Below are 17,147 nucleotides of genomic sequence, written 5' to 3' on the forward strand. Positions count from 1 at the left end.
TTGGTTCAAGAATGGGGCATACTCAGGAACGTGGGTAACGTGTGCTGGGGAGTCTGCTGCAGGCTTGGACCAGGCTGCTGGGGGCACTTCTGCATTTCTGACATGGCAAAAGGTGTGGATGGGTTGCACAGAGAGTGAGTGAGCTGCAGGGGAAGAGGGGAGGCTTCTGAGGAGGCTGATGCTAAACAAGCTTAAAACAGTTTTTAAGGATGCCAGTTTTTAAGGCATGGCATCATCTTAAACAGTGCTAGCACAATTGCTGAAGATAATCTATTGCGTGGAGAACCAGAAATGGGATGGAATATAATAGCAAGAAGTCATGCACTTAAAGATTAATTAGAATAACTGCGAGTATGCTTGGAGGTTCATCAACTGTGAGATTACACGAGGAGAGGAGTGCGGGTATGTTATTGGTTGTAGGATAACTAAGATGCCACTGTAATGCGGTCTTAAAAATGCTAATGTATTCCGGGATGCATCGAGTGAGGTGTTTTCAGTAGACGGCGAGGTATTAATATCACTGTGCGAGGCAGTTGTTAAGACCTTGTTTAGAGCAGTGCACGCAGGGCAGAAGGTATAGAGGACACTGGAAGAATGGAAAACGTATTTAGAGAGAAGATTAAAAACACAGCCGAAAGGTTGAGGGATGATGATCTAATTGCTATTTAGAGGGACATTTTAGGTAAATATCAGAGGCACGGAATTATCATGTAATGTGAAGGGTAATACCGGTAAAGATCAAATGGCTATAAATCGGCACCGAATACATTTAGGGTGGAAATTAGAAACTTCCTCGATCGTCCCAAGAGCGGCTGCCAGCAAAGCCCTGCAGATGAAGGCGGCCGGGGGGGGGGGGGGCAGGGACACGGCGCTGGGCGCCGAGCGCTGGCCCTGCCCCTGCCCCAGGGGCTCCCGCGGAGCGCGCCGCGGGCTGCGAGCGGGTCGGGGCTCCGCTCACCCCCGGAGGCTGCTCCCAGCTCCCGCCGTGCCTTTCCACCTCCTCCCGGTTTTTCCGAAGGACGCCGAGCTGCACCAAGCCGGGGCTGGCCGGCCGGAGGAGGTCGTGAGCGCTCCCGGGGCCGGCAGCAGCAGGCGGCACGGAGCGGCGGCGGGCAGCGGCTGAGCCCCGCGGCCGTGCCCTGCCCACGCTGCCCGCTCCTCTCGGCAGCCCTTCACCTCCCCCGGGGCGCGCACCGCAGCCTCCTCCCCGGGATCACCGGAGCGCTCCGGGGGCCGGGAACTTCGCGGCGCTTCCCCGCACCCGTCCCGCTACCCCGCTCCCCGGGCGCGGCGCGGGCCACACCTGCCCGGCGCGGCTCGGCGGGGCCGGGAGCCGGGCTCCCTCCGGCGGCACGGCGAGGCCCCCCTCTAGCGGACGGCCCGGGGCCGGGGCTCCGTTGCTCCGCTGCTCCGCTGCCGGGCGGGGAGCGGCGCGTTGGGGCCGGACGGCGGCGGCGGGGCCGCGCCGAGCTCCTGCGCGCTCCGCTCCGCTCCGCCCGGGGTGCCAGCAACTGGTGGCCGGCACCGTGCGGGGCACGGCACCCGCACCGGGAGGCACCCGCAGCGGGCGGCCCCCAGCCCGAGCCGGCGGCGCGTCCCTTTCGCCGCTCCGCTCCTCTCCGCTCCCGCCGCCGCCGGGCTCGGCCCCGCCGCTCCTTCCCCCGCCGTCTCCAGCCCGCTGCGCGGCTCCCGGCCGGCGGAGCGGCGCCGCACACGCAGGGCGCTTCCTTTTTCTTTCGCTTCGCTTCGCCCGGCCGGGCGGCGGGGGCAGCGGGGCTCCGCCGGCAGCGAGAGCCGAGGCCCGCTCGGCCCCGCAGGGGGGCCCCGGCCGGGGGCGGGCCGGAGCTGGAACCGGCGCCGCGCATCCCCGGAGCGCCCCTGCCCGCCGCCGGGCTGCGCCCCTGCCCCGAGCGGGGCCCGCTACCGGCGGCCGAGCCCTCGCCCGGCCCCGGCGCGGCGGGAGCAGGTGGCCGGGGGCAGGAGCCCGGGGCGGCGCGGCGGGGGCGGGGCCGGCGGGGAGCCCCGCGGGGCCGGGCGGGGAGCGGGGCTCGGCGGGACGGGAGAAGGGAGGAGGAGGGGGGGGGGGGGCGGGAGGGGCCGGCGGGGACCGGAGCGCCCGAAAAGCCGGGAGGGGAGGGGAGGGCGGAGGGGCGGCGGGGGGTGGGGGGGGGGAACGGGGGGAGCAGCGGCGGGCGCATGCGCCGTGCCGGCCGTGCCATATTGGAATGAGGCGGTGAGCGGAGCGCCGGGAGCCCGAGCCCGGGGAGCGGCGGGGGCTGGAAAAACTCCCCGCAGGTGAGGCGGGGGGCGGCGGAGGGCGGCCTCGGGCGGAGCGGGCCCGGGCGCAGCTGCTGGCGGCGTTTTGCCGGCGGGGCGCGGGGCCCCCGGGGTTTTTCCGGGCTCCCGAAGTTTGGATGCGGAGGGGGAGAGAAAAAAAAAAAAAAAAAAAGAGGAAAAAAAAAAAAAAAGGCGGCGAAGGAGGAGGAGGAGGAGGAGGAGGAGGAGGGGAAGAGGGGGGAAGAGGCAGGCGGGAGCGCGCCGGGGCGCGATGCGCGGGGCCGCCTCCCCGCCGCGCAAGTGCCCGCGCGCAACTCTGCGCGCTCCCGCGGGGGCCCGCGGCGCGCCCGGCCCGAAGTTGCCCTCCCGGGCGGCCCCGCGGGAACTTGGCGGCCCCGGCTTGGGGGGGCGAGCTCCCCCCTCCCAAAATGGCGGTGGGAGGGGACCTTCAAACCCCGCACCGCCCGCACCGCCCCGCGCCCTGCCCTGCCCTGCCCTGCCCCGCTCGGCGCGTCCCGCCCGCGGCTCCGCTCCTCGCTCCCCGCTCCCCGTCCGGCGGCCGCGCAGCGCTCGCTCGGGCCGGGCCGGGCCGGGCCGGGCCGGGCAGGGCGGAGGGGGGGGCGGGCGCCGCCCCCGCACCGCACCCGCGGCTCTCCCGCAGCGCCTGCGCTGCCGCGGGGCCGGCATTGTGTGCGCGCCGCGCCCGGCGGCTCCTCGGCCGGCCCCGCAGCCTTTGTCTCCCGCGGAGCCGCTGCCCGCCGCCGCCGCACCTGAGGGGCGGCCGCCGGCGACGCCGCCGGGGCGACCGCCGAGGTCCCGGGGCCGGCCGGGGGCTCCCGGGGCGGGAGCGGCGCTGGGCGGCGGCGGGATGCCCGCCCGGCGGCACCCGGCAAGTTTCCGTCCGCGGCTCCTGCAAACTTGTCACCGAGGCTTCTCCCTCCCCCCCCCGGGCGCGGTGGAGAGAATGAAAGGAGAAGGAAAACGCCGCGGGCAGCGGGCGGTGAATTCCCAACTCCGCTCCCCGTTAGGGTGCTGCCAGGCCCTCTCGCTCCTTCGGAAATAGGCCAGCGCCGCCTGGTTCACGGGCACGCACGTGTGCGTTAGCAGAGCAATTAGAGCTCCTCGCAGAAACTTGTTGCCGTTATAAAATGGCTTTGCGCGGTAACCTTTACGCCTGACGGCTTTACCCGCTCCCACGGTAGAATCGGGGCGGGAGAGGTTTCGAAGCAAGAAGGCCTACCTGCCTGCCTGCCCACCTACCTGGCTGGCTCCTCGCCGCTCCCTCCTGCTCATGAGCTGGCTGCTGTCAGCAGCCCGGGAGGTTACCGGAGAAAACCTTCCCGGTGGGCAGAAGGGAAGGTCCGCCGGGCAAAAGTCATGCTGGAGAAACGGAGCACCTCTCTTGTAACTTCAGAAATACCCGCGTTTTGCAACTCAGGGGTCACAGCAGATGTGGACTGATCAGAAAGATCTGATCTGTAAGAGGAAAAAAGTTGTCAGTGGGGAATGAACATGGTGGTGCTGGAGCGGGGGCTGTAACTTGCAGCACCCAGCAGGACAGAGTCCTGTGCTGGATAAGGTCTGTGATTACTGCTTCAAAACAGCCAGCTTTCAGGGCCGAGTAAATCAATGATACGACAAAAGTATATCAGCCAACTGTGGAAGAACGTGGGTTTCCTGTGTGGTGGTTATTGCAAGCATGGATTTTACAATTAAAAAAAGAGTAAGAAGGCATCTATCTATCTAAAGGATCATCTGTAGGAAGAAGACTTAGTGGGCTTCCTGCCTTCAGTTCAGCCATTTCCTCTTTTACTTTTGCTTTGCAAATTGTTGCTGTGATTGAAGGCTGAAGAGAATGAAATCTGGTTCTTCCCACAACCATTAGTAATGGGAAAACAGTAGCTGGGCAAGCCAGACAACTGAACAAAACCAAGAGACCTCACTTTACCCTTTTTGTCAGTAGTACTTAAGGCTGAACATGGAAGAGTTGGGAGAACGGCTTGGCTCATGTCTGCCTCCCTTTTCGGCTGGGCGCTTGCTTTGGGAGAATTGGGCAGCCCCTTGGGTCAAAGCTGGCACACACATTATCCACGGGAGGCGGCAGCACGAGATAGGTAGCTGAGGCACAGTGGCAGACCGTAGCGATTATTGATCTGCACGGCTTTTCCTTTGCAGTTTTTTTCCCCTCCACTATTAATTTGCTAGTATGGAATTAACTTACCTGATTCTTTTACCTGGGAAATTTCCTGAGCAATTGCTGTGGGAGAGAGAAAGGTGGGTCAAGTGTAAGACTCACACGGTTTGCGTGCTGGGATCTTTAAATTCTGAACCTCTTCCACTGTCTTGTGGCGAAGATGTTAAGGAATACTGCAAAAACATCTGTGCCATAGCATGTTTCGGTACCAGGTTCTACCTTATGTAAGGGTTTTTCTGTGGGCGTTGTTCCACGGCAGACCTGTGACAGCTCCAGAGCTAACCTTTTGTCGTATGTACTTTTTGAATGCACTCTATTTATTTTAGCAAGTCACTCGAAGATCATTACCATGCTTCCTTTTGCAAGGTCTGGCCATGGCATGGTGCTGCAGACATCAGCGCAGTCACTTCATGCTGGCCGGACTTCAGTAATTGTGTTCGAGTGGTGCACTTCAGACACCTGGCAGCTTAATTACACGAACACATTGACAGCGAACTGACTCCTGCTAAATTCACTAACGCGCCTTTTAAGTGCAGGACAAATTGAAACCTGGGAGGTATTTAGTGAGGGATGTTCTGGGGAGAGAGCTTTCAATACCTGAAAGCACAGGTTTTGTACTACACACCTTGTCCCTGTGTTAACGTGGTAGTCCTGGCATTACAGAATAGTCTCGGGATTTGGTTTCTTGACCTTTTAAATACCCAGTCCTGCTTCTTGTGGATTGATCAGCGACTGAAAACCACGTAGCCTACGTAGTTACAAATGCTCTCTGGAACTACAGCACCTCTCTTTGGCGGTGTCCATCAGAGGCACCCCGCTCGATGTTCAGCAGGCAGAGTGTGTCGCCTCTGCCTTGGCAGCTTCGCGCGGTGATGCATTGCCGCTGGTAGTGGAGTTGGCTTCGTGCCCATTTCCTGCTGCCTTTGGGACATGGTGTTCAGTTTTGGGGTCATAGGTTTAGATTTGAGGTGGGTGTTGTTTCCCTCTAAAGTTTTTTTTTTTTTTTTTTTTTTTTTTCCCCAAGATTGTTGTCCTGTTTGAAAAGTCAGAAGATGGAGTAAGAGGGGGTGAAGGGGGAGAGTTGATTTTTTTGTTGTTGTTTTTATACAAATGCTTGCTGAAATTGTGCTGAAGGGGAATGTTGTGTTAATATGCAAGATCCTGAAAGGGAAATGCAGCAGTTTGCATTCTCTAAATGTAGCAAAAATTGAAAATGAAAGTAAAATTTTATTCTAATTATATATTAATACCTTTTTACATTAAAAAAACTCATTAGTGTAATGGCATTTTTCATGTAATTATATATTTTGATGAACTTTAATCAATAATTCTTTCCACTGGTCAATTTTCTTTATATGGATAAAGCCTGTGAAAGAAGCATTAAGATGTTACTTATTGCTCATTTGATTTTAAAATGGTCTTGCTTCCTAGAGAACAGAATACTTTTTGGGAAAAAAAAAAAAAAGAAAAAAAAAAAAAAGAAAGACTCAACGCCCATTAAGACACATACACGGTTACCTCTGTATCCATTCTGATTTTTCCTGCTTTTTCTTGGACTTGCTGACAACCATTATGGTTTGGTGGTGATGACAGGAGAGGTCTTTATTATTATTATTATATATATTTTTAATAACCTCATACCTTAGGGTGAGATTGTATTTCCGAAGTGTACTTACAGAGAGCTCGCCTGTAGGATTGAAGAACTGCAACAAGAATTCTACCCCGCGTTATTACTAGGGCAAATCTTAGGGCAGTCAGTTGCCTGAGTATTTTCAGTGCTCCCTATGGGAAGGGAGGGCATCAGTTGAGGCTGGAACAAGATAGGCTGTGTATGAGCTGGGACTCTCCAGATAACTTTCCACCTCTCTGGGCAGTTAGTGTATTTTAACTAGCACAAAGCTGCTTCGTAGTTTACAGAGTCCTGGGTGAATGCTTTAAAACCACGCTGAAGACGGAAAGCGGTGAGAGTTGGGGGAGCTCCCTGCTCCATGTGCTGGGACACTGCTGCGTTATCACCCCGCACACCAGCGAGGAGCATTTTGCTGGGAACTGTGCAAACAAACGTGGCCCATGAGCCACAGGACTAACGAAGCTCTGCTCCCAAAGACTCTTTCTTCTTCTGTTTCCCCATTCTCTTTATCCTTTCTTAATTCGTCGGGATTCTCAGCAGTGTCTGGATTCATCTTTCTTTCACTGGAGACTGTGATGTATAGCGTTTCTTTTTCTTCTGAAAATAATCATTCTGGTACAACACTCGCAGGACTTCAATCTCACTGAAACCCCTGCCCCTCTGTCATATTTAGTTTACTGATTTTGATGAAGAGCCATGAGAGGGTAGGTAGAAAATGGTACATGCAGGCACTTCAAATGACAAGGCTTGTTTCCTGGGGAAACCAGGTAAACAGTAGTGTTAAAACCCGGAGTAAGAGGTTTTTGTGTTTGCAGTAAAACTGTTGTCTCTTCTGGGGATGCATTTCTGCTCTTCCAGGTTCTCTTTTTTTATAATCCAGAACAGTCTTAAATGGCAGTAACATCTTGCTGCACAGATGACTGCTGGTAAACAGCTCTTGACTGCTAGGTTTTCCCTCCCTTAACAGGGGTGGGAGCCCGGCATGGTTTGCTTGGGCATTTTTCACCCATTAACAGTTGGCAACTGGACCCAGTTGCGGATGCTTACGGGTCAGGTGAGTTGCTAGTTATGGAGTTAATCAGAACAGTTTCTTGAGATTATGTGGACACTTTAAATGGGATTATTGTCCCGAGAGTCGCCGCGAGGAGCAGCTTGCTGTTTTTCAAGGTCAATGTTTACACTGCTGTGGCACTTCATTTACAGTGGTTTATTTGCTGTTACACTCGAGGACACTCCTCGCTACAGAAATGATCTCTTTCTTCAAACAGATGAGTTGGGAAGGAGACTAGTGGAATTTGATGCTATTTAAAAATGATGTAGCTATTCAGCCAGCTTTGAGATTCTCTGCGAGTACTGAGGAGAGGTAGAGGAGATGTGTCTTGGATTTTTTATTATTATTATTATTATTTAAAGAATAAATTCTGTGCAGGGCTGAGTGACCTCCTCTCCCATTTTGGCTGATTGAAGTCGAGGGCCCTCAGCATACCTCGAGAGGTTCTCTGTCTTGCGGAATTGGGTCATTGGATGAAAGTAATGGTGGTGGGGGGGAACCCTGCAGGGTTTCACTGTTTGTCACTTAATCTTTTTCAAGGATGTAAAGGACTGGAGCTGTGATATTGAAGTAGATATCAAGTGAATCGGAGAAGATGAACTCCATCTTGATGTATTTAGAGGCTGTAGTCTCTATTTCTTCTGGGGATGGGTGAGAGAAAGCCATAAATAGCACCTTCAGGTTTGTCATTGTTTCCAGAAGAAGCCGATCAAGTCAGGAAGTGAATGCACTTCCCCTCTAATGCTGGTGTGCGCATTTATTACAAATGGCTCTGTGAGCCCCGTGGGTGTCTCGCCTCTCCGTACTGCAGTAGGTGATGCCCTGGCATTTGCTTCCTGTTTTTTGGTCTCTTGAATGCTGAGAATGTGTCTAAATGTAAGATTTTACCGTTTCTTTGGGATTTTTTTTTTCTGTCTGTAGCTGGACTGAATGAAATACTTCTAGGAATCCCTGGCTCCTTGGGAACTGTGATAACGTGCACGCACGTGCTGCTCTTGTTTGTTGTCTGCTCAATGCATGGGGAGCTGTGGCCTCTGGTGTAAAAAGAAAAAAATCATCTTGAAATCATAAAATATATCTTAAATCTAAGGAATTTCAAGTTACAGAACACTGTAAAGTCTTGTCTGAAACTAGGGTGGTTTATTTCTAAGTGTCTTTCTCTCCTGTCAAGGCATATTTTCATGATGGGAGGCCACTGCTGGCCCCTGTGCCCATTGACATTGCCCTAAGAGTGAGGAGGTGGTGCTGCAAAAGCTGCAGAGGTGCCAGGTGGGATTAAAAATGCCATTGGAGCTCGATGATACACACAGACAGGCTTTCTCTCATGTGGATTAGTATTTATTTTTTTCCCTGTGTCTAGTTCCAACTACTCCCCAGATCACGTGTTAAGTAGTAAACCAACCTAGTGGTGTTTTAATAGAAACGACGAGATCTGTCCGACACAATTCGTAAAGAAACAGGCAGGTGGAAAACGCCTGGCAGGCGGGCAGGGGGCAGGCATGGGGTGCTCTCCTGCAGCTGGGCCAGCAGAGCTCTCGCATCACTCACATAACGCACATCCTAAAAGAGAGCTTACTGAAGAAGGCAGTGGTTTATTCCAGGATTAATTCTGCTCGTTGCTGTTTAAAGTATTACTGTGAGAGTTAAACTAATGGCCCTAAGAAATAACGAAAGTGCAGGATCAGTCAGAAGCATTACATATATGGCACTAATTGGCCAACTGAACAGAACTAATCAGCTCTTGTAAATGAACGTGACCATGGGCACAGGCGTATGAAAATCTCCCCTGCTTTCTGGGAAGTTTTCTCCCCTGTATTTGCAAAACAAGACTTGATCAAGTTAACAGCTCGGCTTCTCAGTCCAGCGGCTGAGAGGTTCTGGGGTGATCGTGTTATGGCTTCAGTTATTTGTCAAACTTCTTGCAGAGGTTTGGGGGGGGGGGGGGAAGAACTTAACTCTGAATTCCCACTGCTGTTGTGGCCAACTGTTACTCTTTGAACTTACTCTTGTGCAAACTGGAGCATGTATTTCTCACTCCTCTTAATGAAAACCAGTGTTTTTTGGGAAGTGGCTTGGCTGAGTACTTGAATCCAACATTTACTGTGAAAAGAAGCCAATTCTAGATAATTCCAGCCTAGCTGCAAGTGTAAAGGGGTTATGGCCAACAGTTGGTTCGTTTGGCTTTGTTTTCTCAACCAGTTCAGCTTCTTTAAGTAAGAGACAATGATTGGAAACTGAAAAAACAGGGAGGATTGCCTTTAATTCCTCCAGCCTGGGTACGGAACGGAGATGGGAACATAATAACTGAAAGGACAAGGTGACAAGAAAAAAAATCAACTTTTTTTAATTGCAGTTGCTATTTCTTGATTTAAATCTTTATCTGTCTTAAATGGAAAACCAAAATACTGTTTTCTTTGTATCTGTTTCTAAGGGGTGAATGTTACTTAGTTAAGTAAAATAAAAGCACAGTTTTTGTTACTAATTGTTGTCCAATTTCCATCTAAATGCATCTTGACTTAAATTATAACTCTTAGTATTATCCAGGAAGAAATACAGAAATTACCTTTTTTATAGGAAATTGAGAATTTTATTCAAGTATTCAGGCTTAATCTTTTGCATTTCGACTTTGTTTCCGAACAGTGGTTGAATCTTACTGGGAACAATTTTTAGGTTCTTGAGAAATTGCAGCATTGCATAGTTTCATAGGCTTGTATTTAAAGCAGTTCGTGCTTCAGAAATGCCTTTCTTTTGTGCTGTTACGCAGATGGTGGCATCAAAACATGCTTTGTCAGTCTTGATCATTCTTAGACAGGGATGTGAATGATATATAAGATAAAGCAATTAATGTAACAACTGCCTTTCAACTGCTGGAGGCACCTTCATGGAAAACGAGCAGCACTGATGTTTCTAAGTAGGTGTCTTTTCATACAGCTGCGTTGTGCTGGTTGCCGTGGCCAGCCTGGGAGACTCTTGGAAACTAGCAGTGTATTTTGGGTTTCAAAGGCTGGTGGTGTATGAATTCTTTATTTTCTGCTCAAAAGAGAGAGATCTCTTACCACAAGGCAAAAACTTGATTTCTGACAAACTGCTCAGCCAAATCCACTTTACTGTATTAAAATTACTAACCCTCCCGAGGTCCTGCCTGAGTAGTAGGGCTTGAAAGCAAAACAGCAGCTTGCTAGCTGTCGGAGGGGGCTGAGGAGGCTCTCTGTGCTGTGGGAGGATGGGTGCCTTCAAGTCTAGCTGAAGTTGCGATGAACTTTTACGTTCAATTGCCGCAGCGTGTCAGATCAGTAGGCCACCAAGCCCCGTGTCTCACCTCAGAAACCTTCTGAAATGAGGATGAGAAGCAGTGAAGGGTCCTTCGTGCAGCTGGTGACGTGGGCGTGGAGCTGTGTAGGAACCAGCGGTTTGACCTGCTCGCTGTCAGTTGGTCTAATCCTTTCCGAATCCACAGCTTCCTGTGGTTATGAGTCTGCAGTTTAATGATGTACAGCGTGACAAGGTGCTGCAGTTTGTTTTCTGGTTCTTGTGGTAGGAGAAATAGTGAATAACCTTTCCTTATTCTTTTTTATAGTAGTTATGATTTTACAGGGCTCTATTGTACCCTTCCGTAGGCGCTTTGTTGAGCCTGAAGAAGGAAATGGTTTTATTGTGCAGAAGGCATCGAAGCCTATTCACGGCTTGTGCGTGCGTAGTGCTGGACTGGGCAGGACCTCTCTTTCAGGCTGTGGGTATTGTCTGGCATAGCTGTAAAACCAAACTGCACACAGATCTCGGTTAATATCTTAGTGCTGCAAGCCTCTGATCCTTTTCTTTGTGCATCTTCTAGTCGTGCTGTGGCTGTTTGGCACCAGGACTATGTGCTCTGTCGGGGTACAGGTGTGCTGGGGGTTTCCAGAATTGTAACACGAGGTTTTCTGGTTTCTTCTCCATTAATTGGGGTTCTTAATGACCATGGAACTGATGTTCTGAGGGAATTACTCACAACAATTGAAAATCCTGAGTTGCAGTTGCTAATGTAGATCTCAATCTATAGGCAAGGTTATTTCTTTCTCCATGCATTATTATTGTATCTTGAATTTCATCTTCAACTATACTTCTCCAGTTCTTAGCAATCAACATTTATTTTTCATTGCTTACACAGTTCTTTGTTGTCTTAAAACTCCACTTCATATGTGAAACTTCTTATTTCTGCACTTCTTCGCATCGCAGGAAGAGAACTCAGGATAAACTCACTAGGCCTCCCTGCATTGTGAAAAATGACTTGGATTTCTGGCATTACCTCCCATCTTCATTCCTGAAGTTAAAATAAAAGGCGATCTTCCAGAAAATGCTTCAAAATGATAGAAGTCTCTGTGGACAGGAGCAGGTTCTTGAAAGACCGTGCTGTGACTGTGGGCCCCAGGTTTGGGGCAAAGCGTTTGCTTTCCTTAACTCGTGTCAAAGGCAGGGAATGGGAGCTCAGGGTGCCACGGTTCTGATGGATTTTTTATCCACTGCTTTGGGTAGGTATTTCTGGACACCGGCATGGGAAGCAGATGTCAGGAGCTGTGGGAAGATGGGTGTGAGGAGCTGGCCTTTGGGTTTATTTGGCCACAGCTTCTTTCCCTGTTAATCTTTGGCCATTCACATGTGTATTTTGCAGGGGAGGAGGAGAAATAAAATCTTGTAAAACTAAATTCAGTGCTTATAGCAATGTTAATACTGAAAAAAATTGTATGCAGAAAGCTCTTAAGGTTCCAAGTTTTAGCAATTGCAGTGTACAACTCTTTTTTTTTTTTAATTTCAGAAAGTTTTCATTTTGGTAGCGGAGGATGTACAAAGCAGAAATGCTGATACCACTTCTTCAGTGTTCCTGTTGTAGTTCAGATCACTTTCTCACCTGAGGTGACCATTGAGTTTGGTTTTGGCCTTAATGCTTGTCCTTAATGAAACCTTTACTTCTCACAGTCATAAAAGGAGGTATCTGTGCCTAGATCTGCTGTACAGCATGTGGTATTGAACTTAACACTGATCCTGTCCTCATTAAGAAAATCTCATTGTGAATTTCTCAGGTTGTGAAGTGTTTTTAAACACTGTTACTTGAGCTATGTACGCCAGGCTGCCACCGAGCTGCACGTGGTGGTGTGAGTAAGTCTGCAGTGACTGCTGGGGTTGGGCAGAGAGCAGGCAGATGTTCCTGCGGTGGGGGACAAGATCACTTTGGCAGTGTCTTGGGGAGCTCCCTGCGTCTGGCACCTCCATGGTTTGCACAGGCGAACATGGATTTTGCAGTTAAACCCTGTCACATGGGAATATACTGTGATCCGAAGCGTGCATATCCAGGAGATACATCCAGGAGACTTCAGGACATGTTGAGGAGACTTCAGGAAAGGACATCTTCAGGTGGCATTTTCAGGAAGAGGGTGTCGTTTGTTTTTTCTGAGACACTTTTTATTACATCCTACTGTGAGATGAAGATTTTCTGGTTTAATAATCATGTCTAATGATTCCAAAGTAGAAATTGAATTTGAATGAAAGTCTGATACCTCTTTGGTATTTAAATTTAATAACAGAAATAACATTGCATGTGCCAGCAGAGTGATGCCCGAAAAGAATCCACTGAAGTTTAGGAGGAGGAGGCTGCAAAAATAATGAAATGAAAAAAATTGTTTCGATTTTAAAACACATTTTGTGACTGTAAACATTCCAGTGTCATCAGGATCAAGCTTCAAAATCATACCCCTAAAAATAGAGGAATCTTTTTTAGTTGCTCTCTGTCTTTTGAGCCCTTAGGCTTCGGACTTGTTTATCTCTCTGTATGAACAGAAGTGCAAAAGAAGTCTTAAAATGAGAACAGATTTTCGTGTAATTGCATCACTCCTGATGCTGGAGTAATAACAACATCATCAGTTCCTGTGAGATATCCACTAAGACCCTGTGCTGTCACTGTTCTTAGGCCTTCAGGCCTGTTGTGATTTGAAATGTATAGTGTTGAAAGCTGTTGTCTTTTTTTTTTTTTTAAGCTTTCAGTTCTTTTTAAAGGGAGGAGCGGGAAGGAAGCATATAGGTTAATGCGCAGTAACAAAAGGCAAGGCCATGGTTTTGTGGTGTTGCCTGGAGAGGGAGAATTCCATCACTGAGCACAGCTCATAATGCCCTCCGTCCTGTGTGGCAGCAAAGGAGAAAGGGGAGAGCTGCCTTCTGCCACCGCAGTTTGGAAGTCCAAAGGTTGGTACAGTCTTCGTGGTGAGCCAAAGGGAGCTTTAGCCAGTGAAAAGAGCATTTCAGTGCACAAAGCAGAAACAGTTCATGAGCTGTAGTGGAAACAGGCGGCATTCTGGGGACCGGTCAGAAGGTTTGAAGATGGTGGTTGGTTAAAGATGTTCCAGGATCAAATGTGGGGACTTTGTGAGGCTTGCTTGTGTTGATGCTTGAAGTTTCTCAGAATTAATAAATCCAGCAACGCCTATGCTGGCTTCACAGTCAAGTGTGTGTGTTTTTCTCAGTTTTCTAGATTTAAAATGCCACGTTTAAAGCCTTGTTGCTCTGAAATGTTTTCTCAGCCTGTTATGAAACCTAATTTACGCACTTTACAGAAGAGGCTCAGCTGCTGCTTTAACACCAGAAGTGTATTAAGAAATCCAGTCTGTACAGGGTGAGAAATAACCGTATTTCTGTGCTTTTAGCCTCTTATTATTGCTGTTTGGACATGATGATAAGAGATGTACTGGCAGTGGAACTGAAGTAGTGGCTGAGATCTGCAGCGTAGGTAATGATGACAGGAAAAGGGCTTTCTGGTCGCATTTGGAAAGGTGTCAGGGCATCAGTCAGGGAGGCGAGCGTGTTGGTGATGCAGCGGTTGTGCCTTGCCTTGAAGCCAGCGTGTCTTAGGGAGGTTTGTTGGATCTTACACACAGAGCAAAGAGCAAGGTAAGGTGACCTAATCTGGAATTTCAGATAGACTATAAGTAAGCGTGTCCTGTCAACGTACACCACTGGAACAGAAGTTTTCTAAGCCTTGAGCTCATTGATGGTTTTGGGATCCCTTCAGATGCAGAGAGGAGTTTTGGGGGTTCTCATTATAATATTCCTCCTCTGGATTCACATTTATTTCCACTAAAAATGTATTTGCCAAACTGAACTGGAACTCCTTTAAAACAAAAAGCAAATTGGAAAGCAGTGGGAGGGCTCAGGACTCTGCGGCGAGAGGATTGAACTCTGCCATCCACAGCCTCTTAGGAATACAGTTAGCCTTCTAAAGATAAAGGAAAATTCAATTAAAAAGCATGAAGGAGGGTGAAGGGGTGTAATTAAAACACACAATGCTAAAAACAAAACGAACAGTGCTTTTTCGTGTTACACTTAAAGCAGGCTGCTTTCTGTGTGCAGTTGCTGTTGCTTAAGATTATTGATTTCGTTTCCTAGGGGAAACACTTTTTAAGAAGATGCTAAAAGAGTGACGTCTGTTGGTGTGAGTGGCAGTGGGATGTGACACAAACATCGCTCTGATGGGCAGCTCTGTGGAGAGTTTGCCTCTCCAACTTGCCAGTTTTGCTTTGAAAAAAATGAAAGCAGAAAATGAAGTACTCCTCCTGCTTTTGTCTCACGCTAGCAGCAGTTGTCCTACCAGGCACAGGGCGAGTGCTTCAGGCAGCAGGAGAGACCAAAAGCAGCACGGGGGCAGCTTCTTCTCTCTTGGTTCATCTACAGCAGTGCTCACTTCCTAGGATTTAGTAGCTTGGACCCTGATTGTCAAAACGTTTGGAGTCCAACTCCTGTCAGCACTGGTGCCTAAGACCTTAGATAAGATGTGCGGCCTGAGGTCCACACTAGGCTGGGAACCTCTCTTCAGTTCCGTGATAAAGGCCAATGCCGTGTAGGAGCAAATACACCTGCTCCGTGGTGCTTTTTTGCTACTAATCCGCTGCTTGCTCTCACACAAATGGCAGATGCTGGGTTAGAGCACCTGGTTCTTTGCTTGCTGGTGAAGCATCCCCTGGCTTGAGGTAAGGCGCTTTGTTATCACTGCTGTCCTTTAGGGTCAAAATACTCCGATACTGTGTAGTGGGGTCACCTCGTACACACACTGACCTGCCCGCTGCAGCTCTGTCGAAGTGAGTGCGTACGATGTGCCTGAGTGATTGAAGCTGGCATGCGGTCCTTCTGGATTTCAGTCCTTCCAGAACCACAGCTGGTTTGATTTCCCAAACACGGATGGTGTCTGATTTGATGGAGGAGATGAAGCTGTGTGGAAGAAAAGGTGGGTGGGAGCTGGCAAAAGAAAAATGAAGGAAAAAGATTGGCGTAGGGCATGAACTTCACTGTCAAATTGTTTCAGAATGGTTTCTGAATGCTGTTCTCTTACATTAGTAGCATTCAAAAACCCATCTCCTTCCCAGTACTCAGGAGTTGAGCATTAAAATTTAATATTATTATTTTTAATACTTAAACTGGTTGGTAAAATATTGGTTTCATTAGTTCATGAGTTTTGTGCAAAAAAATTGAAAAGGAAATATTTTAAATCACTCTAAGAAAGAGCACCAGCTTCTTGTGGTAGCAGAGGCATATGTCTTGTTCTCTGCACAAATACTGTAAGCATGTTTATAGAAAAATTACTGCTTAGCATCAGAAAACTTAGTATTAACCAAAAAAGTACTGCAAGTTTTGTAATGAGTTTGAGTCAAAAAAGCAATCTTCCCTTGTTTAATCTTTTGCTTGGTCTTCCTGATGTCTGCTTTTGTAACAATAGCTTGTGCTGTCAGTTCAGTTCCTTTGATAAAACTAATAATTAAACAAATACACAATTAGAAACTAGCAGCACCTATGCTTTTCAGCTGGAGAAAGCAAGCGTATAATCACCCTGCCCCTACGAACATCCTGGAAGCATCGGGCTGGAAGGAGCAGTGCATTCACGTTTTGAATCCAAAAAAAGGAATCCACAATCCTTTCAGCAAAAGTCACTGGGAAACCCTTTCCTGCAGGAAATAAGCCTGCTCGTTTCTTCCTGGTCTGCTCTGAAATGGGAAATTAAAGCGCTCTATGGTTTGGAAAAGTTCAGAATAACAGCGATCTGGAAAGTGGGTGCCTTAACTCTCCTGCAAATGCACAATACAGACTTCATCCTTAGTGTTTGTTTCCCTGTTATTTTCAATAAGCAATCAACTGGAAACCCATCACTATTAGTTATTAGTTATTTAGTAACCAGTGAATTATTTTACCTACTTTATTTAAACTTCTCTATGTTTTTACTTCCTTACACCACTCAATATGATTTCATGCGTGGCTGTTCCTTAACCTGATTTTATCAAAATAACCCAGTTTTATCAAATATTTTAAATTAGAAAATACAGTTTTCAGTTGTCTGCAGGAAATTGCAGGGATAACTAATATTTTCTGATAATTTTTCTACAGATGTTTAACTTTTATTTAAGAAGTAGAGGGGGCGTAGTCAGGCTGAAACTATTCCTGTGGATGTAGACTCTGTATTCTAGCTAGGTAGCAAGTAACATTGGAAAACCTAACCACTGCTGGTTTACCTCTCCTCTTATCCCGCTGTCTCCACCCCTCACCACCACCCCCATTACTAGTTTGCAGAAATTTACGTGCTGTGTGAAACTTCCATCTTCTCTTTACTTGATGGCAATTTCTCCCTAACCGTGAGGTTTCCTGTCCTCATGCAGAAGAGGATCTCCTGTATTTAATGTAATCTATTTCTCCTATGTCTGCAAAATATCTGTATTTTCTGTATGTGTGTGCAAAGCTGAAACATATGTCACCAAACAGGTGAGAAGCTAGATTTTGGCTCATGCTTAGTCTGATACCTAAGACAAAGACATTGATAAATGTTTTAAAACTTTGGTAAACATTTTAAGGTGTATCACTTAATACATTTTAATAACTGGGATGGCAAGCAGAACTTGCTGTTGGAAAAAGGGCTCTCTGGAGGCCACGTAGAAAAACAGGTAGAAATTTTGAATAAGGAAGGTGTGGGGTGAGTTACTGTGCTGAGC

The 17,147-nt window shown here is 48.7% G+C and overlaps 1 protein-coding gene across 2 annotated transcripts in view; it reads left to right on the plus strand.

Annotated features, from left to right (window-relative positions):
- Positions 1 to 1,361: 1,361 nt before the first annotated feature.
- The window catches only part of SFMBT1 (Scm like with four mbt domains 1), a 72,806-nt gene continuing 57,020 nt past the window's right edge, over positions 1,362 to 17,147 (plus strand). Inside the window, exon 1 of one of the 2 annotated variants that reach the window (XM_082767798.1) lies at positions 1,362 to 1,966. The gene's annotated coding sequence lies outside the window, so the exon portion shown is untranslated. Of the gene's footprint in view, positions 1,967 to 2,250; positions 2,296 to 17,147 lie in introns of those variants that run through there. The other variant, XM_082767797.1, reaches the window with a different exon arrangement.

The sequence above is a fragment of the Aythya marila genome, assembly GCF_965140915.1.
Source record: "Aythya marila genome assembly, chromosome: 10".
In the NCBI taxonomy this organism is placed as follows: Eukaryota; Metazoa; Chordata; class Aves; order Anseriformes; family Anatidae; genus Aythya; species Aythya marila.